Raw genomic sequence first — 23,482 nt, forward strand, 5'->3', positions numbered from 1 at the left:
GAGCAGAGGACTGTGCCTGAGATACAAGTGTCTGAGTCAAGTATCTCATAACTGATGTGTCTTGTGTTGGTTGCTCAGTCGTGTGTGACTCTTTTGCGACTCCATGGATTGTAGCCCACTAGGCTCCTCTGTCCATGGGATTCTCCAGATAAGAATATTGGAGTGGGTTGCCATTTTCAACTGATAGGTGTTAATTATTGTTGGTGGCAATAATGATGATGGTCACTGACATTTAGAGGAATTCTCAATGACAAACCTAGACAATACGTTAAAAAGCAAAGACATCACATTGCCAACAGAGTTCCATATAGTCAAGGCTGTGGTCTTTTTAGTAGTCACGTACTAATGTAAGAGCTGGACCATAAAGAAGGCTGAGTGCCAAAGAATCGATGCTTTTGAACTGTAGTGCTGGATAAGACTCTTGAGAGTCCCTTGGACAGTCAGGGGATCAGACCTGTCAATCTTAAAGGAAATCAACACTGAATACTCATTGGAAGTACTGATGCTAAAGCTGAAGCTCTAATACTTTGGCCACCTGATACGAACAGCCAACTCATTGGGAAAGACCCTGATGCTGGGAAAGATTGAAGGCAGAAGGAGAAGAGAACAGAGTATGAGATGGTTGGATGGCACCGCTGATTCAATGGACATGAACTTTGGCAAATTCTGGGGGATAATGAAGGACAGGGAAGCCTGGTGTGCTGCAGTCCGTGGGGTTGCAAAGAGTCCGACACGACTTGGCAACTGAACAACAAAGTTCTCTGGGGGCCAGTGAGGCTGGTGATGGCAATATTATTGTTATGAATAATCTCTTTTATCTCTTTGGCACTTTACAGTTTACAAGGCATGTTCACATCCATCACTGTATATGACTTTCAGAGCATTCACTAAGGGAGGGCAGGGAGGCATCACCATCTCTATTTTACAAATGCGGTTGTGAGTCTTAGGAGAAGTGGCTTGCCCCTGATTTCAGCTCAGGTCCTCACACTTTAGGAGCTCAACTCCTGGTCAGAGGTGCTGTGAGGATCAGCCTCTGGGTCTGGCAGCTGCTGCTGCTGCTAAGTCGCTCCAGTCATGTCTGACTCTGCGACCCCATCGACTGCAGCCTACCAGGCTCCTCCGTCCCTGGGATTCTTCAGGCAAGAACAAAGAAGTGGGTTGCCATTTCCTTCTCCAGTGCAGGAAAGTGAAAAGTGAAAGTGAAGTTGCTCAGTCGTGTCCGACTCTTAACGACCCCATGGACTGCAGCCTACCAGACTCCTCCGTCCATGGGATTTTCCAGGCAAGAGTACTGGAGTGGGGTGCCACTGCCTTCTCCGGGGTCTGGCAGCACCGACTGGCAAATTGGAGACAACTGTTACCAACACTGATTTTCAGCCTGTAAGTTTTGGAGAGCAAGGGAGCAAGTGACTGAATAAACGACAGAGTGGCTGGCTTGGTGGCCTTGCCAAGTCACAGGAACATGCACACAAGTCTTCAGGTCCATACGTTCAAGATGATTGGAGGAGACCTGTCTAGCTTTGGGTCCCAGGATTTCTGAAGCTGTGGGCCCACAGTGTCCCTGCTTGTTCTACACAACCTGCTTGGATCCTGAGCTTTTTCTGCCTCTCTCTGCTATTTCCTGCTCTGCCACCCCCAGCTCTACTCCCACCCTCAGTGCTTGGGCCTCAGAGTGGATTCTGCCTCCAGTCATTCCTCCATTGAGTCTTTTTTTTTTTTTAGCGGTACTGCATGGCTTGTGGGATCTTAGTTTCCTGACCAGGGATTGCACCCAGGCTCTTGGCAGTGTCAGCATGGAGTCTTAACCACTACACTGCCAGGGAACTCACCTCCACTGGGCCTTGAGTTGGTCAGCCAGTTTGCACTGAATCCGTGCTGTACTCAATGCACGGACCCACGTGCTGGGACACAGAAGCGAACACAGCAGGCACACACGTGATCCGTATCTAACGGCAGAACTTTGTACCAGTCTCTGGCGGTTTCCAAGCAGTGGCGAGGAAGGTGTCTCTAGGTTCCTCCGTGGAATGCATGATTTTGAATTTGGGAAATCGTCTGTGCCATAGGAGACAGCAGGTGCTGGAAGCCCTGGACTGGGGGGGAGTCGGGTCTGGGCAGAGGTTCCACCTCTGCCGCGGCCTTGCTGTGTGACCTTGGGCCGGTCCCTGCCTCTCCCTGGGCCTCCTCCCCATCTACCAAGGGAGGGGATTGGTTGAGATATGAGAATTTGTTGTTGTTGATCAGTCCCTAAGTTGTGTCCAACTCTTTGCAACCCCATGGGCTGCAACACACCAGGCTTCCTTGTCCTCCCCAAGTTTGCTCAAGTTCATGTCCCTTGAGTCAGTGATGCTATCTAACCATCTCATCATCTCCTTTTGCCTTCAGTTGAGATATGAGGATAGTCCCTGACATGTGTGGGGCACCTGCCTGACCCATGTGTCCCAAGATCAAGGCCCAGACTGATGTCGGGGGTCCTTCTTGCTGACAGCGTGGCTTCTGGGTCTTATAGGCCTTGAGAGTGGTTTCTGAACTGGGTTCTGAGCACTTGGGAAAAGTTGATAGAATCATCAATTCCCCCATACTCTGCCCAGGGGGCCCCACCACCCTGGCTGGCACTAGAGCTGACAGAACAGGCTCCAGCCAGGCGCCCCCTGACACAGAGGCCAGCCCCGTCCAGTGGGGGCCCTGCCCACTGACGGGGGTAACTTCTTATGTTTTCCTTTGGGCAGGAGGTGGTGAGAGGTACAGTGGTCGGGGGGTGAGAGCAACATTTCAAGGCTCCCTGAAACAATGGAGTTGACCTAGTGACCCCACGGGAAAGGCAGCGAGACGGAAGCCCCAGAGGGCAGGTTTGCCCAGGTCCGCAAGAGTCTCAGGGCTCCAGGGTGTCAGGAGTCCCAGGGGTACAGAGCAGAGTCAAGTGTCAAGAGTCTCAGGGCTCCAGAGCTACCAAGGCATGCCCGTCTCCTGACCTCCACCCCCAACAGTCATGACTTGTGCTCAGCCATCTCCTGGCACTTGGTCACTGCAGTTGGGGGGAGGGCAGGATGTCCCTTGAGAGCATGTGTGTCCCCGACAAGGCCGGGAGTGGCGGGACTTAATCCTAGTGGCTGTGGCTGGGAGGGGAGACGTATTTGTGCGTCATAGTTGTCACGTTTCCCTGCTTCCTGTCCTCCCAGGTAAGTTCCTGGGTCTCTTGTCCTGGTGGCTCTGATAGCTGACATTTGAGTGTCCGGAGCGGGAGGGGAAGCAGAGGGCAGGGCTTTGTGCCAGATGGCCAGCTGTGGCTGATTCTGGGTGACAGACCGGTTCACTGCTGGCCCCGGGGCAGTGCCCATGTGGCCTGGCTGGCACGTCTCAAGAGGAGCTGCTCTGTGTCCTCCCTGTTTCTTGGCTCTCTCTCTTTTATTGACTGCACCATGTGGGATCTTAGTTCCTCAACCAGGGATTGAACCCGGCCCCCTGCACTGGAAGCGCAGCGTCCTAACCGTGGGCCTCCAGGGAAGCCACCGTGGCCCTTAGCTCTCGGTGTCTGCAGCCTGCGTGTGCCTCTCTAACTCTGTGCCCTGCCGCTTGCCCGGGCACAGGCACTGGTTTAGCAGGTTTTGCGGCACCCACAAGCAGTGGGAGGGCTGGGAGCTGGAGAGGGGCAGGAGAAAGGAGACAGGGCTGCCCTGTCCTTGCCTCCCTCCCCCGACCCCCCCAAGGGCAGCCTCACCTTTGTCCCCTTGGCCGTCTTTCTCAAGGGAGGCTGCGTGGGGAGCTCGTAAGCGGAAGCTGCTGGGACTCCTGGTTCTAGCTCCATCGCTTACTCAGCATGTGAACATGGGCACATCCTTTTTTCTTCTCAGGCCTCAGTGTCTTCATCAGTACAGCAGGGTTTTCAGCTCAGTAATCCTCAAACAGCCACGTACTATGATTCTAGTTCTAGCTCCGCCGTGTTCTTTCTACCCTTAGGCGAGTCATAGCATACCAAGTGCCTCCGGTTCTGAGGGACAGAATGAGGGCCTTGCTTGCTTCCTGGGGACGGTGATAGGATCAGCTAACATGCTAGCAAGTAGCCTGTCTCCATCCGAAGGGTTTTTGTCTTTATAATCTGGCCTGCCCTTATCAGGCTCAAGCAGAAGGAGAGAGTTTACCCAGAGAGGGGCTTACTCCAGCCACTGCCATCCTGAGCCTGGGTCGTTTACTTCTTCTCTCTGTAGATTTAGCAAATCCTTCCCTACCCCAGGACCTGCAGATGGTGACTGCAGCCATGAAATTAAAAGACGCTTGCTCCTTGGAAGAAAAGCTATGACCAACCTAAACAGCACATTAAAAAGCAGAGACATTACTTTGCTGACAAAGGTCCATCTAGTCAAAGCTATGGTTTTTCCAGTAGTCATGTATGGATGTGAGAGTTGGACTATAAAGAAAGCTGAGTTGGAGTATAAAGAAAGCGGATGCTTTTGAACTGTGGTGTTGGAGAAGACTCTTGAGAGTCCCTTGGACTGCAAGGAGATCCAATCAGTCCATCCTAAAGGAAATCAGTCCTGAATAGTCATTGGAAGGACTGATGCTGAAGCTGAAACTCCAATACTTTGGCCACCTGATGTGAAAGAACAGACTCATTGGAAAAGACCCTGATGCTGGGAATGACTGAAGGCAGGAGAAGGGAATGACAGAAGATAAGATGGTTGGATGGCATCAATGACTCGATGGTCATGAATTTGAGCAAGCTCTGGGAATTGGTGATGGACAGGGAGGCATAGCGTGCTATAGTCCATGGGGTTGCAAAGAGTCGGACATGACTAAGTGACTGAACTGAACTGAACTGAACTGATTCCTTCTGCTTCGAATTCTCTTTCCCTGGCTTTTTGCTGTCCGAGATCCTTCTCATTTTTTACAGCTCAGTTTGGTTAGTTACCTCCCTCCCCAGCCCCATTGCACTGCTCTCTACCTCCACCTCATAATTCTTCATAATGCTTATCACAGTTTGTAACCATTTATCTTGTATTGTATTTTAAAAACGTTTATTCATTTATTTGACTGCATCCGGTCTCAGTTGTGGCCTGTGGGATCTTGGTTGTGGCGCCTGGGCGTCTCTCTAGTTAAGGTCTGGGCTCAGTAGTTGCGGCACTCAGACTTAGTTGCCCTGTGGCATGTGGGATCTTAGTTCTGCAGCCTGCGTCCCCTGCATTGGAAGGCGAATTCTTAACCACTGGGCCACAGGGAAGTCCCTGTCTTCCATTTTTAACCTCATGTTCGCTCCACATTGCAGGGCACCTAAAAGATCTTAAGTAGGTATGTGCTGGATAATTGAATGAATGAATTTTAGGGACACAAGATGCTAGTTAAGTGTTTGGCTCAGGGCATGACTCTTAGCAGGTGCTTAGTAAATGGCAACTTTTAGTGAGAACCAACACGGCAGGGTGGTAAATACCATTGTATTGTGGTTAAGACACACATCCATGGGGGCAGGGATGCAGTGAGAAATTAAGGTTGAAAAGATGAGCTGGTACCAGATTGTGGTGGTCCCCTGATCCTAAGCCAGAGTTTTGACTTTCTGAAAAACATTGCTGAGAGTCACTGATGGGCCAGTAATTTTAATTCCAGAGCTCTGCTCCTGAGCTGGGGGCTCAGACTCTTTGTATACTTGAAGAGGTTGTGCTGTGTGATTGTGGGAGTGCAGGGTTGGAGGCAAACTCAGAGAGGAACAGGCGTTCGGAGGCAGGTTATTCCCAAAGGCCCAAAAAGAAGGGGTGCTGCTGGGGACAAACTGTGCTTTCTGCTCCCCACCATAGTGGCACTGTTCCTGGCTGGGGGTGGGGCGAGAGGACTGGGGCCACCTGCGAGTCAGATTCGCTGACAAACGTTCATTTAGTCAAAGCTATGGTTTTTCCAGTAGTTGTATATGCGTGGGAGCTAGACCATAAGGAAGGCTGAGTGCCGAAGAATTGATGCTTTTGAACTGTGATGCTGGAGAAGACTTTTGAGAGTCCCTTGGACAGCAAGGAGATCAAACCAGTCAATCCTAAAGGAAATCAACCCTGAATATTCACTGGAAGGACTGATGCTGAAGCTGAAGCTCCAATACTCTGGCCACCTGATGTGAAGAGCTGACTCATTGCAAAAGACTCTGATGCTGGAAAGACTGAGGGCAAGAGGAGAAGGGGGTGACAGAGGATGAGATGATTGGATGACATCACTGATTCAATGGACATGAATTTTAGCAAACTCCGGGAGATAGTGAAGGACAGGGAAGCCTGGTGTGCTGCAGTTCATGGGGTGGCAAAGAGTCGGACATGACTGAACAACTGAACAAAAGCAGAGTCAGATATATGGATTTCTATTCTATCTCCTCCCCTTGTCAACCACGTGACTTCTTCCAGCTTCATCGCATCTCAGATCCCATTTTTCTTCACCCGTAAAGAGGCTGCGTTAAGTACCTGCCTCACAGGGTCTTGGTGAGGATAAATGAAGTAGTGCCTGCAAAGGGCTTAGCAGAGAGCCTGGTGCACATTGAGCTCTCAGGAAAGTCAGCTGTTATCTCCATCCAACGTTGGGGGCTTCAGAAAGGGCATTCCAGACAGAGGGAACTACGAATGCAAAGAAAAACACAGAGATGTGAAACAGGAGGGTGCTTTGAAGTGGCGGAAGTTTGCTGTGCATGCTGGGGACAACAAGAAAAACAAAGGAGACCACAGACAGGCCCAGATCCTGCAGCACATGGGCCAGGAGTTGCATCTTGTCTGGACGGCGATGAGGGCCATTTCAGGGAATGATATGATCTAATTTCTGGAGGCCGGAGGATGGGTTGGAAGGGGAAAGCTGCAGCCCAGAGGCCAGTGGGAAGGCTGTTGGGTGGCCCTGGTGAGAAAGGATGGGCCTAAACTCAGGTGCCTGGAAGGACAAGAGGGAACAGATAAGAGAGTGGGTGACGAGGAGGAGTGGACAAAGTGCAGGGACTGATGAGTGTGGGGCGATGGGGTGAGGGAAGCAGCTGTATCCTGGGGGGCTTCAGGGTTTCTTCCTTTTTGGTGGGATCTTAGTTCCCTGACCAGGGATTGAACCTGAGCCCTCTGCAGTAAAAGCTTGGAATCCTAACCCCTGAACCTCCAGGGAATGCCCTTTTCTTTTTTTTTTTAAGGTTTTTTTTGTTAGGTGCTTGAGGGATCATAGAGCTGAAAGCATAGTGAATGCACATAGGTTTGGACCCAATAGTTAGACTTTTCTGAGAATTAAGAAGCTTCCTGAAAAACCTCTCTTTTTGTTCTGACTCTCGATGTGGAAAGTCTCCCTGAAACCTCTGAATAATTGACTCCTCCCTGAGTGACAAGGGATCCTTCCATGGGGACATTGCACATACTTGTCCCTGCTGGGCTGGAGTCTGGATGAGGGATCGGGGATGTTCTGGCTTGGCCTGGAGGTGGCTGAGCCGGAGGTTGTATTTGGAAGCTATTTTCAGAGTCCATCAGTTTTCTTGTGATTTTCTTTCGTCTTCTCGAAGTGTGTACAAAGAGACAATTCCAGTGAATGGGAATGTTTTATGCATTCCCAGACTCTGGACCAAGGGCCAGGCAACCTTGCTTTCTTTGTTTTCTTTTAACATTTATATTAATCTATTTGCGTGGCTGTGCCGGGTCTTAGTTGTGGCATGTGGGATCTAGTTCCCCGACTAGAAATCGAACCTGGGCCCCCGGCATTGGGAGCTTGGAGTCTTTGCCACTGGATCACCAGGGAAGTCCCCCAGGCAACCTTTTGAAAGTGGTGTAAGCTAAGCTCCTTCCTGTGTCCTCTCCTCAGACATTTTTTTGGTGAGTGTGGACAGGGAGCCATTCTTCCAAAGAACCGTAGGTCTTAGATTTTACACTTTACAGATGGAGAAAATGAGACTCCAGGAGGAAGGTGATGAGATGTGCTCAGATCCAGCTGTGAATTACTTCTGGGTCTGGGCCGGGCCATGTGCCGCCCTTCCTGGCACTCCTGTGGCTCCATGCCAGGCAGCTGGCATGGCCTTTTGGGGAGTGGTCGGGGGTTGGGGGGCTTGATGTGCTGAGGAACGTCCACATAGGCCCCAGGCTCAACTCAGGGTGCACACCTGGCAAGAGAGGACCCCCGCAGACAGGATGGTGGTGGTTGTTACTGTGCAGTTGCTCAGTCCTGTCTGAATCTTTTGTGACCCCATGGAATTTAGCCCATCAGGCTCCCCTGTCCATGGGGATTCTCCAGGCAAAATACTGGAGTGCGTTGCCATGCCCTCCTCCAGGGGATCTTCCCGACCCAGGGATCGAACCTGAGTCTCCTGCATTGGCAGAGACAGATGAATTCTTTACCACTGAGCCACCTGGGAAGCACCCCCTGCCCCAGATAGGATAGGGCTCAACTGCTGCCCTAAGCCCCCAATTCAGAGGCCCATCCCTACCCCTCCTTCTGATCTGAGATGGGCCCAGAGGTGTGGCTGGAGGTCGGGAGCTAAAACCAGAAGGATGGGATTGTTTCCCTCCTTATGAGAAAAGGAGCGGAGAGCCCTGAGTGAATGGGGTGGAATATGGTCTGCATCCTATTCCAGCTGATTGCTGTGCTGAGCAGAGGCCTTTGTCTGCGTTGCCAGGGGAACCAAAGTTTCTGCCTCCTTCCGGGGCTGTGATTGGCTCCTGGTAGAGCCTGAGCTTTGGTGAATGGAGAGGCCTCCCTCCTGCCTACATCTTCTCCGTGGAAGTGAGAGACTAGAGTGAGACTGGGGTCCCCATGGAAGCACTGCGTAGGCTTCTGTGCTCCTCTTCTTCAGCTCTGGAGGTGATGGGTCCCCTCGTTCGTTCACTATTCATTTATCCCAAGCAGCATCTGCTCCAGGCCCTTCATTCTTCCAGATCTGGGAAAACTAACCTATGGGTCAGGAGACCTGGCGTGGCCACAGACTCACTCGTGGCTTTGGGTGGGTCCCTTCCCCTCCACGTGCCTCAGTTTCTTTACCTGTAAAGACCAAGGCCTTCTAGCTCTGACTTCCCTAACACACAGCCCATATCTCCTCCTTTTCGACCTCCTATCCTCCCACCTGGCCTCTTGTTGAGCTCTGATCCTGTTCTTTTTTGTAGGTGCCCCTGTAAGATGCAGAGCAGAATGGGGCGTTGCAACCAGCTCTTAGCATTGCCTCACTTTTTAATTTTTCCTTCTCTTCTAGAAGCCCCAAATTTTTCAGCCCCGTCTTGTCTTGTCCCTTCCACTTGGGCCCAGGCTCGGGGTTATATGCCACGGGGTAGCTAAGGATGGCTGCCCATCTCTGCTCAGGGCGAGCGGAGCTGCAGGCAGGGCAGAGCATGCTGGGGCAGGCATGAGTGGTTGGAAAAGCCATGGGACTCGGCAGTCCCGGGTTCCTGGCCTCATCTGGCTATGTGCCAGTGAGGTGACCTTGGCTGGGGTGCTCAGCTTCAGTTTCTGCATCGATGACACAGGAATAATAATGCCACCCTTGGGGTTGTGGCAGAGGTTGAACGAGATGGCATGCCTGTCATACGGGAAATACTGAGTCCCCTTCCCTGGTCCCGCCTCTAAAATAGGCAGGGAGCTGGGGAAAGTCTGGATTGAGGAGGGCTGGAGGTGGCAGGGCCCGTGGTGCCACGTGGCAGACTGAAGCCTCTGCTCTTCCCCGGCAGTACCAAAAAGCAGGCAGCAAAGCGTTGCCTTGGGCGGGTGAAGTCTAGGGAGGGGAGGCCGCGTGTCAGAGCTAATGTTTGAATAACACTTTTAAGATCCTCCAGGGACCTCAAATGAGGCTCTTTCAGATGAGCTGAAAATGAAGCAAAGTAATAAGGCTGAGCTCACTGGCAGGAAAGGGGGTGGCTCATTGGTCCTGGCCTTGTCTCTGCCAGCCATGCTCATGAACACAGGCTGACCGGGAGTGTGGTCCCTGCGTGTACTCTGTGGGCTGCCATAAGGAAGGTCTGTTTTCTCAGAACGAGGGTGTCATGGGCGATCGCTGGTAGTGACTTGGCCCTGCTTCTTGCTGACTCACTAGTTGATGGTCAGAGGTGGCATCTTAGGTCACTGGCCTTCAGTGCCTGGTTTGGTGTTTTAGCTGTGTGGCCCAGCCTCCCTCCACCCAGCTTGGCCACGGCCTGCCCTGGGTGTGACAGGAGGCAGGGATTCATGCTGGGGCTGGGACAGTGAAGTGGGATGCGAGTTGTTGGGGGTCCTTCCCTCCTCTGCTCAGGTTTGCCCAGGGTCTGTGATGAGGTGGGGGGACAGAGGAAGGAGGTTTCCAGGTGAAGAAAGCAGGCTGGTGATGTGACTCTGGGTGTGGGGGGTGTCCGCTTCTACCAAGAAGCCCATCATCTAAGGGATGGGCCTCAGAGAGGCTGAGGGAAGGGCCGAGAAGCGAGTGTGTGCGTGTATGTGCGCCTGCACCCACGCGCATGCTTGTGCAGAATGTGATCCCCGTGGGAACCATTACAGAACTGGTGAGTGATTATGGCCCAGGAGGGCTTCCCTTGTAGCTCAGCTGGTAAAGAGTCTGCTTGCAGTGCGGGAGACCTGGGTTCGATCCCTGGGTTGGAAAGATCCCCTGGAGAAGGGAAAGGCTTCCCACTCCAGTATTCTGGCCTGGAGAATTCCATGGACTGTATAATCCATGGGGTTGCAAAGAGTTGGACATGACTGAGCGACTTTCGCTTCATTTCACTATGGACCAGGAAGGCTTCCCTTGTGCCTCAGTGGTAAAGAATCTGCCTGCCAATGCAGGAGACACGAGTTTGATCCCTGGGTGGGGAAGATCCCCTGGAGAAGGAAATGGCAACCCACTCCAGTGCTCTTGCCTGGGAAGTCCCATGGACAGAGGAGCCTAGCAGGCTACAGTCCATGGGATCGAAGAAGAGTCCGACACAATTTAGGGATTAAAGAACAGCTGTCTCCTCTATGGCCCAGGAGAGCCTTGTCCTGGAGATAGGAGAGAATCCCGGCCAGGCTCTTCTGCCTGAGGCCTTCTCTGCTTTGCTCGAGCTGGGCTGGGAGCTGAGGGCCATGGGGTGGTGTGTCACTGCTTCTCCTGGTGCCTAGTTCGCATTGGAAGTGCCTGCTGCTCGTGGGGACACTGGCCACTCTTAGACTCTTCATTGAGGAATATGTGGGGGTCGATGGCTGATTCCTCTTGGTGCCTGGATTACGTTGTGAATGCTGTTGGGGACATGGGGGCAAGCGTTGGGTCACCAGTGCCTCCCAGGCCACACTGACCCTGGGGATCCCCACTTCCATCTCTTCCTTCATCTCCATGACACCCCACCCTTCTTTTCAGCTTCCCCACTACCTCCCTGGCCTGTTCCCCCTCGTCTCCTTGACTGCTCAGTGTGGGGTCCTCAGGGCTCCATTGCAATTACTGAATTTTTCTTTTTAATAATCCTTTAAAAAATAATCAAAGTAATAACAGTACAGCGATTTCAGAAAACAGGAAGAGGGGGAAAAATGACTCTTGAGTACTGTTGAGAGTTTGGTGTGTTTCCTTCCAGCCATCATTCGCCCCAGTACATCTTCACGGCCACCCTGCATTTTTCACTTAATGGTGTATGCAAAGCCCCCCTTTAGGGTCGTTCCAGAGGATTCCATTAAAGACGTTGATCCATTTGCCTCTTTTCTTGTTGATGGACAGCCACGTTGTTTCCAGTTTTTGCTCTTTTAACACAGCAATGAACATGCCCTAAAGTGTTTTTTTCTGTATTTCAGATGATGTCTGTTAGGGTGGGGCCCCAAAAGGGAGACTTTGGGTCAAATGCTGTGGGTGACTTTCAGATGGTAACTCTTGACCAACTGCTGTGCCACTTTACAGCCCCAGCGTCCAGGGTGATGGTACAGAAACTGCTGTGGGTTCCTTGCAGGTCTGAAGAGCCTGTTCCTAGTGTCCAGGCCCTCATTCACTCTAAGATGGGGGCAGAGTAGGGCTGTGGAGTGAGGTTGCCTGGGTTCAAACCATGCTCCCTTCTCTACTGCTTGAGTCCATTCCCTTGGCTGTAAAATGGGCATGACTGGGGCTTCCCAGTCCACTGGTTAATAATCTGCCTTCCAATTTAGGGGATGCGGGTTTGACCTCTGGTGGGGGAGCTAAGCCTCTGGCAACTAAGCCTGCATGCTGCAACTAGAGAGAAACCCACAACGAAGGGCCGGCCCACTGCAGTGAAAGATCCCACGTGCCGCAACCACAGCCAAATAAATTTTGAATGGACATGATGGGAGTGACTACCTCACAGGGTCATCATGGAGCTTTAGCATCTGTGTAAAGCGTGGATGCACTCAGCCTGGCGCTTGAGAGATGCTGAGACGGGTTGACAATGGCTCAGGGAGAGGAAGCTACTGAGTGATTCACACTGAGCTGAGGCCAGCACCCAGGCTCTGCCTTCCGGAAGTCTCTCCCTGCCTACCAGAGGAGCAAGCCTACCCCTGGGGATGGTCTGCTTGATGGGGACCAGTGTCCCTACCTGAGAGTGTGGTTGAGGGGCTGAGTGCCTGGAGTGGAGCTGTTAGATAGCCTCTCCTTTTCTCCCAGAACCATCCCTCTTTCTGGGGTGCTGTTTCCCTCCAGGTGTCTCTCTGGCCTGTTCCCTAGGGATGATTTGAGGTTTGTTCTGGCCCTAGGAATCTCCCTGACTGGCCCTTGAGGAGAGAATTTCATTGAGGGCTTCAATCCTGGAGGGAAAGGTGGGTTCCAAGGCTATATTAATTTTCTATTGCTGTTGTAACCAATTGCTACACACTTAGAGGCTTAAAACAACCTAAATTTATTACCATATAGTTCTGGAGGTCAGAAGTCTGAAAGTGAGCCTTGTGGGGCTAGAATCAAGGTGTTGACAGGGTTGTGTTCCTTCTTGAGGCTCCAGGGGAGAATCTGTACGTTGCCCTTGCCAGCCCCTAGAGGCTGCCCACATTCCTTGGCTTGTGGCCCTCTCCTAGCAGTGACATCACTCCAACCTCTGCTTCCACTGTTGCACGGCCTTCTCTGATACTCACTCCATGGCTGATACTCACTCCATGGCTTCTCTCTTTTACTTATAAGGACTCTGTGGTTACATTGGACCCACTTGGATAATCCAGGATAATCAAGCCATCCCTAAATTATTAACCTAATCACATGTACAAAGTCCCTTCTGCTATATGAAGTAATGTACTCATAGACTCTAGGGACTAGGACATGGTCATTGTTGGGGGGGACTTTATTCTACTTACCACAGTGACCAATATTAGGGGTCTCTCTGAATTAGTGGACCCCAGCTACTGCTGAAATTGTACCATCAACCTCTGTGATGGAAGAAGGGCCAGGGGGAACCCAGATCTGATTATGATGTAGCTGGGGAGGGGCATGGAACTTGCCTGGTGACTCAGATGGTAAAGAGTCCACCTGCAATGCAGGAGACCCGGGTTCGATCCCTAGGTCAGGAAAACACTTGGGGAGGGGCATAAGAAACTGTATCACTAGATCCTCCATGGTGGAAGGCCCTTAGAGAAGGCAGTGTACCCTACTGCAGTGTGACAGCAGTGTCCCACAAGGCAGGCGTCAGAGAATGTAGCCCCTGGCCTTCACTGGTAGGTGCGGGCCACTGGGAAGCATTGCCACAGGAAGCCACGCAGCCCTGTCCATCCACTGCCGTCACTGCCGTGTGTATATGTGTGTGTGTGTGTGTTCACTCATCTGCGTCTCTGCAGCAGTACTCGGGAGGGGCCAAGGAACAACTCTTTTCAAAGGCCCTTTCTGCTCTTGTTCTAAGCAAAATAATTACACAAGTGACTAATTTTATCCCTAATCCCGTAATTACTTTATTATGTAGCTGGTGAGAGGGCTCTGAGCTGTGCCTATAGTGCCACTTTGGCTGCTGGCCCAGCTGGCCTGGTCTGCCAGCACGGAGCCCCGCCCTGTTCCTGCCCTGGGCCCAGGGTTGGCCGCTCCAAGTTCCATTCCGGCTGAAGCCAGCTATACTTTGATATTTGGGGTCTGAAAGACCATTTGCCCTTTCTCCCAAATCCATGAACAGATTCAGCTGCCTGGAGAGTAAGGTCTCATGCTTATGGAATGAAGTCTGTAGGAGTCAGGAGATCTGAGTTCTGGTTCAGCTCTCTCATGCACTTGCTCCATGACCTTGAGCAAGTCACTCCCCTCTGGGTCTTGGTTTTTTTTTTTGTAAAAAGCTTGAACAGTCCATGATTCCATGAGGGGAACTGAGAGAGCAAGAGCTTTTAGAAGGAGGGCGGCTCAGACAGTAAAGAATCTGCCTGCCAATGCAGGAGACCCCGGTTCAATCCCTGGGCCAGGAAGATCCCTTGGAGAAGGGAATGGCTACCCACTCCAGTATTCTTGCCTGGAGAATTCCACGGACAGAGGAACCTGGTGGGCTACAGTCCATGGGGTCACAAAGAGTCCAACATGATGACTGAGTGACAAACACCTTCTTGGTACCTGCTGGCAGCATGCTCCAATCGCAGCATTAAAGATCATAGTACTAACAATAGACATCATTTATTGAATAAGCATTATACTGGTTCTTTTCTTAATATTTTTCTCATTCTATACCTGACTGTGTGAGGCAGCCTTTATAGAAGAGGAAACAGAAGCAGTGAAACCAAAGCAATGATTGGTAAAGGGACTTGCCCACCAGAAAGTGGCAGAGCTAGGACTGTAAACTCAGCCCTTTTATTTATTTATTTTTTAATTAATTAATTTATTTATTTGGCTGTGTCAGGTCTTAGTTGGGGCATGCAGAATCTTGGATCTTTGTTTCAGCATGAAGGATCTTTAGTGGTGGCATGTGGGACCTAGTTCCCTGACCAGGGATCAAGCTCCTGCCCCCTGTGTTGGGAGTGTGGAATCTTAGCCACTGGACCACCAGAGAAGTCTCTACACTCTGTTCTTAGCTGCCGTCTTCCTTAGTCTTCTAATATATAAATGAATAGAGGGCTGTTCAACTGGGAAGTGGTGGAGCGGGGGTTTGAACCAAGGTCTGTCTGTCCCCAGAGTTTTTGCCTTTCCTATAAGGCCCCACACCCCAGAGTTAGACTTACAGAGGTGACTGCTGCTGCTAAGTCTCTTCAGTCGTGTCCGACTCCAGAGAGTGCGACCCCAGAGGCGGCAGCCCACCAGGCTCTCCCGTCCCTGGGATTCTCCAGGCAAGAACACTGGAGTGGGTTGCCATTTCCTTCTCCAATGCATGAAAGTGAAAAGGGAAAGTGAAGTCGCTCAGTCGTGTCCGACTCCTAGCGACCCCATGGACTGCAGCCTACCAGGCTCCTCCGTCCATGGGATTTTCCAGGTGAGAGTACTGGAGTGGGTTGCCAAATTTGAATATTTAAACTTGAAGTTGACACAGCAAAGAAATAGAGAAGGCACAATAGGAAACTCCAGTAGACCAGGGAGATGGGTGGCTCAGGGCTGTGTTCCAGCTTTGTCACTGGCTTACTCTGTGACCTTAAGCTGGTCCCCACCTATCTCCAGGCCCCAGTGTTCCCTCCCATCTGTATGACAAGGGGTGGGATTAAGATGGTCTCTGAAGGCCTTCCTGGTGTTAAGGCTCTGCAATTGTGGATCACCTGGGCCTGGAAGGTGCCGTGGGGCAGGGGTCAGTCCATGGTGGAGGCCAGTGTGTAGGTGACTTGGCAGCCCTGGTGTTTCTATGATGTCCAGCCCCATGAGAATGGAATCTGCTCAGACTGCGTCCCGCTGAGCGTCTGCAGAGCCACTTAGGCAGGCCATGGCCTTGAGAACAGAGTGGAGTAGGTCATTTCCAGGATGTTCCTGCTGCTTCTGCAAGGTTCCTGCACAGCCTGAGCTCTTAGCTCTTTCTAGGCTCTGGGTCTGGCCTCTGTTTTGCTCCAAAGGCTGCACTAGACTCAACCTGGGACAGGCAGTGGCTAGAAGTCTGTGTGTGGTTTCTGCAAGGGGTGACTAGAGGCCTAAACCTAATGAATAATAAAAGTTGCTTTGGGTTTCCTAGCCTGACCACGTGCAAAGCACTTTTCTTGCAGTATTAAATTGATTCTCTTAAAACCATATGATGTGTGTGCTATGGTCATTCCTACTTGACAGTTGAGGAAACACACTCGGAAGATTAAGTAATTTTCTCCCCATCACACAGCTAGTGAGGGATAGAGTGGCATTTGGGATTCTTACTCCAGAAGCCACGTTCATTTTTTTTTAATTGATGTACAGTTGCTACAATGTTGTGTTAGCTTCTGCTGTACAGCAAAGTGAATCAGCTATATGTATACATATATCCCTTCTTTTTTGGATTTCCTTCCCATTTAGGTCACCATAGAGAATTGAGTAGAGTTCCCCGTGTTATACAGTCAGTTCTCATTAGTTATCTATTTTATACATAGTAGTGTATTATATATGCCAACCCCAATTTCCGAGTCCATCCCACCCACCCCTTTCTCCCCTTGGTATCCGTACGTTTGTTCTTATGTCTGTGTTTCTATTTCTGCTTTGCAAATGACTTCATCGATACCATTTTTCTAGATGCCACATATATGCATTAATAATATGATCATTGTTTTTCTTTTTTCTGACTTCACTGTCTATGACAGCCTCTAGGTTCATCGTCATCTCTGTAAGTGGCACAATTTTGTTGCTTTTTATGGCAGAGTAATACTCCATTGTATGTATGTACTGCATCTCCTTTATTCATTCCTCTGTTGATGGACATAGGTTGTTTCCATGTCCTGTCTATTGTAAATAGCGCTGCAGTGAACACTGGGATGCATATATCTTTTTGAATTACGGTTTTCTCTAGGTATATGCCCAGGAGTGGGATCGCTGGGTCATCAGAACCCATGGTCTGACCTTAACGTAGTGGTATCCCATGGGCTGAAGGAATAAGCGTGAAGTTAGGAGGCAGCTGGTTTTTAAATCCCTGCTCTCTGTTTACCATGTATGTTTCCTTGGGTAAGTCGTTTATGTATCTGAATTTTCATTTCTTTCTCCATCAAATGGGAACATTAATGCCTGCCTGTTATGATGAAAGGTTACTGAGATGATGATGTAGGACAAGGTCCAGGGTGTGGTAGGTGGTCCTTGAAGGCCCTTTACTGTCTGCCCCCTCTCTCCTTCCCACTTCCCTCTTCATACCAGAGGCTCCTGCCACCCTGGGGTGCTTTCCACATGTAGCACATGGCTCAGGGCCTCTACACATGCTGCTCTGCTGCATTTGCCATCTCTACCTCTTGTTCCTTTCTTCACTTCCTCTGGGCTTTGATCCTTCTCCGCTTCTCTGAGGATTCTGGGTAGTGTAGAGGATTCTCCCACAGGCTTGTGTTTCAGTGATGATCAGAACAGTGCCTTGGTGGGCACAGAATTGGGGGTAGAAAGTGGGCCCTGAGCATCCTGGAAATGCAAATCCCTGCTGGGAAGCCCTCTATTTATGCTCGATGGCTTTGCAAGGGTGTGCGTGTGATGTGTGTGTCTCCCCTTTGAATCACCCCATCACTGTGTTACAATGCTCTCATGTTCTCAGTTCTTTCTCTTTCTCTAGCTTGGTCTCTTAGTCTTGTACTTTCTTTCTTGGTTTTTAGCCTGGCACTTTTTGTTAAACATTTTTTGTTGTTGTTGCGTTAAAATAGTCATAACATAAAATTCACCACGATAACCATTTTTAAGAGTGGAGTTCAGCAGTGTTGGGTGCATTCATGCTGTTTTGCAATCATCACATCTCTCTCCAGAACTTTTATCCTGCAAAACTGAAACTCTATACCTATTACACAATAATGCTTCATTCTTTTCCCCTCCCTGCTCTTGGTAACCACCATTCTGCTTTCTGTCTTTGTCATTTGATTACTCTAGATAACACCATATAAGCAGAATCATAACAGTATTTGTCCTTTGTGATTGGCTCATTTTACTTAGCATCATGTCCTTGAGGTTCATCCATGCTACAATTCACCTGTAGCCTGTGTCAGAAAGTCCTTCTTTTTTAAGGTCGAATATTCCACTGTATGTATACACCATGTTTTGTTTATCCATTCATCTGTTGTTGAACAGTTGTGCTGCTCCCACCTCTTGCCTTTTGTGAACGATACTGTGAACATGGATGTACAAACATCTCTTCAAGATCCGGCTTTCAGTTCTTTTGAATAAATACCCAGAAGTGGAATTGCTGGATCATACGGTTAGCACTTCTTTTTAAAGCCATTGTTATGACTTCCCTGGAGTTCCAGTGGTTATAACTCCGAGCTTCCACTGCAGGGGGCATGGGTTTGATCCCTGGTTGGGGAACTAAATCCTGCATGCCATGCAGAGCAGCCAAATAAAATATCTTAAAAAAAAAAAAATAAAGCCACTGTTTATTGTGTGCTTACTATGTGCCAGGAACCGGGTTAAGCACTTGACATGTCTGGCCTCATTCAATGGCTACATTCACTTTCTATTGTAGCTAGAATTATCTGCAATTTGCAGCCGAGAAAATGAAGGCTCAGAGAAGTGAAGCTATTTGCTCAGGCTCCCAGCTGGGAAGCACTGGAGCGGGGCTTGGAACTCTGACCTGCTGCCGGTCCTTGACCGGCGTGCTGTTCTGCCTCCCAGTGGCCTCACGTTCTCTACCTGTCTGATCGCATTTTTCTGTGTCTGGCTGTGTAGCTTCTCTCTTGTTCATCTCACATCTTCATTCTCCTGCTTTGTGTGTGTTCACCCTCTTTGGAGACTGTGTTCACCCTCTCTGGAAACTTTGAGGGACTTGAATAATGGACCTCTGATTCCTAGGAAGTTTTTGTGACTTGGAAACCTCCAGAGGCCTGTAATTTGCTTTCTAATCATAGTCCTCTGGATTTCTAGCTGCCTCTCTCCCAGTGGCTGACGGCATCTCCTGTGTTGTGTGTCTTGTGGATCTGCAGAGAGCCTGCCCAGGAGGGTCGGCTCCCTGGGGGCAGGGGCGCTGTCTCCCACAGGGGGCAGTGTGAGAAGGCAGAGGGCCCAGTCAGTCAGACTGGGATTCTCCGGGCTCGCTGGTATCCTAGCAACAACACAGAGGCAGGAATTTTACAGAAGGATGGAGAAAGAGAGGAGGCTACAATGTGGGTTCCAGAACACTTGCCTTTGCCTGAACTTCAAAACAATCAGAGCAAAATATCCCCAAGTTTGGGTGATTTACTAATTATCTAGTCTAGCCAAAGGTGCTTCCCAGGTGGCTCAGTAGTAAAGAGTCCACCTGCCAATACAGGAGACACGGGTTTGATCCCTGGATCGGGAAAATCTGCTGAAGAAGGAACTGGCAACCTACTCCAGTGTTCTTGCCTGGGAAATCCCATGGACAGAGGAGCCTGGTGAGCTATAGTCCATGGAGTCGCAAACGTTTCAGACACAGCTGAGTGACTGATCAACAACAATGAGTTGAGCCAGACTTAAAATTTACATATTCTTCAGTCATCTTTCTATAGTCCTTTTAAACTTGATTTTTTTAAAAAAATTTATTTATTTTGATTGAAGTCTAATTACTTTACAATATTGTAGTGGTTTTTGCCATTCATTGACATGAATCAGCCATGGGTTTATAAACTTTCTTATTATGGAAAATTTCAGGGACTTCCCTGGTTGTTCAGTGGTTAATAATCTGCCTTCCCATGCAGGGGATCAGGTTGGATCCCTGGTTGGGGACCTAAGATCCCACATGCCTTGGGGCAACTAAGTCTGCGCACCACAACTGGAGATCGGCATGCCTCCCCTGTGCCACGTCTAAGACCTGATGCAGCCGAAGTTTCAGTCAGAAAAGTACTAGAGGGACTAGTATGATGAGCCTCCATGAACCCACTGCTCAGCTTTGACAGTTTTCAATAAATAGTCACAGCCCGTCTATCCAATCATGTGGAACTGAAACAGTTTATTATTCACATTCCTAACTCAGGGCTTCACACATAGAGCTGCTCAGTAAATGCTGCTGCTGCTGCTGCTAAGTCGCTTCCGTCGTGTCCGACTCTGTGTGACCCCATAGACGGCAGCCCACCAGGCTTCCCTGTCCCTGAGATTCTCCAGGCAAGAACACTGGAGTGGGTAAATGCTAGATGACTACAAATCCTTTCCCCACTCTGGGTCTCATTTTCCCTCTCTCTGTGGTAAGAGGGTAGGACCAGGCATTTTCTAAGAGATGCAATGTGGTGCAGTGGTCAGAACATACACTTTGGTGTCAGACACACTTGTTCAAATCTTGTTCATTCCTTAGCTGAGTGCCTTTAGGCAAATTACTTCTCAGGTTCCTCATCTGTGAAATGAAGATGCTAGCTCCTGCTTCTCAGGAGTGGCTTTGAGCCCTGAATAAAGCAGCTGTTTTGTGGCTAGTACTTATTACTGCTAATTTTAATATTAATATTATTCTAATGGGAAGATTCCATATATTTCAAGAATGCAAAAGTAAATTGGAATTGACCAGAATTTGAACCCTAGGATTCAGCTTTTTTTTTTTTTTTTGTCCCAGTCAGCAGACAGTCAGGAGCTCAAGAAAAGAACAGTGCAGCCAGAGCCAGTGCCCCAAATGTGGAGCTGGGAGCAGACCCAGAGTGGGGGTTATGCTGGCTGATGCCATCTCCTCCCCCACTCCCCCACCACACATGGGTGCCACAGCCCCTGTGAGAGGAGCTACTGACTGCCCCTTCTCTCGGTGAGACAGGCCCGAGCTGGAAAGCCCAGGTGTCAAGAGAGGCGCCACAGGATGTCTTGTTGCTAGGAGACCTGAGGAGCCAGCAAGGACCCGTTGCCAGAGCTGGGAGAGAGTGATGGACTGGTGTGGAGACACAGGGCACGTGGCCTTAGAAGGGCTTTTGTGGGGTTCTGGGCAGGGGGTGGTGGTGTAGCAACTATGAGCTCAGCTAGAAGGAGGGACTCTGTAGAATTTGGCTCCTTAGAAGTAGGCTTAGGGTAAGCTGTTCAGTTCTTCCATTTAACTCCTTCTATGTCAAACTCAGACCTGTACTTGAATCTGCACCACTATGAGACCTTTGGCAGATGTTGTGCTGCTATACTTGCTGGGCCTCAGTTTCCTCATCTGTGCAATGGGTATGATACTGCTTGCCTCACAAACCATTGGGCAGGTTCAGTGAAATATGTATGATAAAGTGCTCTATAAAAAGGAACACAAAACATAAATGTGAAGGTTCACTACCACTCTTACCTTTGTTAATTATTATTTCTCTTACTGTAAAATGAGACATACTCTCTCTGGGTGAGATTCATGAACAGGGGGCCTTGGAGGAGGGGACTTCCACTGTGGAGGCATGTGTCAGGGGGCTCTGGGGAAGGGCTGGATGGCAAAATCCCAGGGGTCTACAGAGGAAGGCAGCGAAGTTCAAAGCCAGAGGGAGACTTGATAAGAGTGGTGGCTGAAGGGGTGGAGGTTCTGCTGAGATTCCAGGAAGGGCTTTGATGGTTCAGCCCAGAAACTGTGAGTGAGGTGAGGGTTATGGGCCTTTCTTGTTGCTTCTCTCATATAAATAATATATGTTCACACACATATGCACACCAGAAGATAAACAATGAAATAAAACCCAACCCAAACAAGCACAAAAGAAATTCCACTATCATAAAACAATCTCTGGGAACATAACTTTTTAAATATTTCCTTTCAGTTTTCTTTTTTCTATGCGTGTGCAAACATATTTTATAGAAATTGGGTTACATGTTCCATATGCTTTGAAAAAATCTGTATTATGTTATCAACATTATTACATATAGTCATATAGATTCATGACATTAGAGTTTAATAGCTGTTTAGTATTTCAGGATATGTATTATCACTATATAAAATACCCACTATTTTTGGACATTTATAGTAATTCCAATTTTCCAGTTTACTCTGGTATATAAGACTCCTGTATATAACAGACGAGTGTTCTTATAACTACATCTTTGAGTATCGCCACTGATCCCACAGATAAGTTCACAGAAGAGGAGTTTCTGGGTTCAAAGATGTGCACACTTTAAAAAAGAATTAATTATTAGCTGTGGTGCTTGGGCTCCAGTGCGCATGGGCTCAGGAGTTGCAGTGGGAAGGCTTAGTTGCCCTGTGGCACGTGGGAACTCCCATCCCCTGCTCTGAAAGGCAGATTCTTAACCACCGGACCACCAGGGAAGTCCCCAAGGTGTGCACACTTTTAAGACTTATCATGCACTTTTCCAAAATGCCCTCCAGAGAGGAATTCCCTGGCTGTCCAATGCTTAGGACTTCGTGCTCTCATTGCCAAGGGTTCTATCCCTGGTCAGGGAACTAAAATCCCGTACGGCACATGGTGTGGCCAAAAACAAACAAACATAGCAAAAACTCCTGAAGTTAAACCACAAAATGCCCTCCAGAAAGATGAAACCAGTTGATAGCTGCATTGATACCATCCAAGTCTGCCTTTTTAACTGGGCGGGGAGAGGGGGGTCATTACCATAATAACTAGAATGCCATGGTTTAGGGGCGGAGTGGGTGGCTTACAGATAGACTGAGGAGAGAAAGAGGTATCAACAGCCACTCTGAAGGGACTTGTGCAGAGAGCGGCCCCCGTTGGCCTGGTGGCCCAAGGCTGGGCTGGACTGGGCTGGACTGGGCTGAGAGAGGCAGTCGGTCTGCACTGACTCAAGCTGGGCGTCTTGTCCCTGGTGTGATCCTGGCCTCATGCTGCTGTGATCAGCATGGTCACCAATCCAAGACAGTTGCTCCCAAGGCCAGTGCAGCCTCTCTGGCCATGCTGACAGATGTGGACATTCGCATAGTGGGTGGTGATTCATCGGAGCCGGTGGTGGCAGCGGGAGCTCTGACGGGTGGAACTGGTCTCACCCATCCTGTCACTGGGCCTCTAAAAATAACTCTTGCCTGTTCCAGGTGGCCGCACCACTGAGTGTCTGGAGGTGCAGTCCCTTCCTTGGCTGTGGCTGTGCGAGGGAGGGCATGAGTGTGGCTCTGTGTGTGTGTGTGTTGGGTGGGTGGAGGGTGGCATCTGGGAGCCTCTTTGGTGGTTGGCATCTGAGCCAGGGGATTTGGGGCGGGGGGACACGAGGCAGGCCAGCTCCTCCTCTTCTACCTTGTTGTGGCCCAGACACAATCTGGCTACTCTTCGGCAAGTGCCAGAGACAGCTGGTGGGGACAGGAGTGTCTTTCAGGACTACATGCTCGATCTCTGCTGAGTTGGGGTGGGGAACAGGAAGTGGGGGGAGACTGCCAAGGCAATATGACAAGGTTGGGGGTAGGCTCTCAGATGGATGCATACCATTTACCCCATCAACAGTTGAATCTTATGAAAGCCCATTTCACATCTCTTCTTTTTGGTGAAATTTTTTAACATAAGGTTCCTTTAGATTAGATACAAATACGGCTGACTTCTTATCCTGATGACTAGAGACCATCTAGCCAAGGTTTCTTAACCAAGAGTCCATAGACGCAAGGGGTGAGCTGTGCATGGGTTTCATGAGGTTTCCTGATGCTAAAATCATAATAAGGTTGTGTGTGTCTGGATGTGTACCCGTGTACATTTTTCTGGGAGAAGCTCTGCAGTTTTTATCACATTTTCTAAGGAA

At 49.7% G+C, this 23,482-nt stretch overlaps 1 protein-coding gene across 6 annotated transcripts in view; it reads left to right on the top strand.

Moving 5' to 3' along the window:
• EPB41L1 (erythrocyte membrane protein band 4.1 like 1) overlaps nucleotides 1–23,482 on the top strand; it is a 172,655-nt gene that overhangs the window by 63,850 nt on the left and 85,323 nt on the right. The window contains exon 1 of one of the 6 annotated variants that reach the window (XM_061437462.1): nucleotides 8,658–8,775. The exons of the other annotated variants lie outside the window; for them this stretch is intronic. The gene's annotated coding sequence lies outside the window, so the exon portion shown is untranslated. Of the gene's footprint in view, nucleotides 1–8,657; nucleotides 8,776–23,482 lie in introns of those variants that run through there. 6 annotated transcript variants of the gene reach the window in all.

Source organism: Bos javanicus, chromosome 13 (assembly GCF_032452875.1).
Source record: "Bos javanicus breed banteng chromosome 13, ARS-OSU_banteng_1.0, whole genome shotgun sequence".
NCBI lineage: Eukaryota > Metazoa > Chordata > Mammalia > Artiodactyla > Bovidae > Bos > Bos javanicus.